The 1,141-nt window shown below is 36.3% G+C and overlaps 1 long non-coding RNA gene across 1 annotated transcript; it reads left to right on the top strand.

The window, feature by feature from the left end:
- The first annotated feature begins 297 nt into the window (after window positions 1–297).
- Window positions 298–806, top strand: LOC148783500 (uncharacterized). The gene is made up of 3 exons (XR_016049954.1): window positions 298–360; window positions 482–544; window positions 666–806. It is a non-coding gene; the product is annotated as an uncharacterized LOC148783500 (long non-coding RNA).
- Window positions 807–1,141: the final 335 nt, after the last annotated feature.

Below are 1,141 nucleotides of genomic sequence, written 5' to 3'. Positions count from 1 at the left end.
CAGAAAGTGTGGAGGTTCATGAATTTGTAATATCTTTAATACACGATGATATCATAGAGGTTGACGGTAAATTCGGTTGTAAGCGACGTCCACAAGTTGACACCATGAGCCATGTCAATGATGAGAGGAGTGCCACTAGTTGTAGTGACACACCAAATGGAAGTTACAACTGGCAAAATGTCCTTGATCCTCCACGAGCACAGGCAAAGGGATGGCCGACAAATGCAAGAAAAAAAGCTCGGTCAAATGGATGGAAGCCAATGGAAAAGTCTAGGAAATGAGCAGTTTGCCAGGGTAATGGGCATGACAGAAGAAATTGTCCATCATTCGTTCGTGAAAAGTAGTTATCCATACGTTTAGGTTCTTTCGGATTTTAATTGTATAAGCTTTTCAATCTAGATGTTTTAGCATTTCCATATGATATTACTCATTGTGAATACATTATGAAATTCTAATATTGCAATTTCTTTTCTTACTACAGGGTTATTTTCAAAGTCAGCCATAAGATTCGATACCATAAGAACATGGGGCATGAACTTTGATGGTAAGCAGCATTATGTATTATGCATCTATGTATGAAATATTTTATGTACTCATGATAGGCAACATTATGGTAAGCAGCATTATGTATTATGCTTGTAACCAGCTATGGATTGCTCTTTCAGGATGTCATTTGTCGGAAAATCAGCTTATATACAATATTAGAATTTGTTGTTACGCAAGGCTCACAGTGGATCTTCATAACTCCGCATGATATCATGTATAAACTAAAATTTGCATATCTCTCATTTTTAAGAATTTTAATCTTTCTGTTTGACCTCTCTCTCTTTCTCTCTAAAGGTTTCTCTCTCATCATGTCTCCCCTGGTGCAACAAATAGTAGCTGAGAATTTAATCATTGTAACCTTTCTCTCTAAAGGTTTCTCTCTCTCTCTCTCTTTCTCTCTCTCTCTCTCTAAATTCCCAATAGGTTCACAAATAGTTAGTGTTCCCTTAAGCCAACAAAGATAATCCTCAATCTCTCTCCATGTGTTCCATGCTTTTATCACTATGCATTTTGGTAAAAGATCAAGACTATTCTCCTCTATTTAAGTGTGTAATAGATCAAGACTATTCTTATTATTGTAGGTCGAAAAGATGCT

Source organism: Amborella trichopoda, chromosome 1 (genome assembly GCF_054954075.1).
Source record: "Amborella trichopoda isolate Santa Cruz 75 chromosome 1, AtrichopodaSantaCruz75HAP2 v2.0, whole genome shotgun sequence".
In the NCBI taxonomy this organism is placed as follows: Eukaryota; Viridiplantae; Streptophyta; class Magnoliopsida; order Amborellales; family Amborellaceae; genus Amborella; species Amborella trichopoda.
This window is presented reverse-complemented; position numbering and strand designations above follow the sequence as displayed.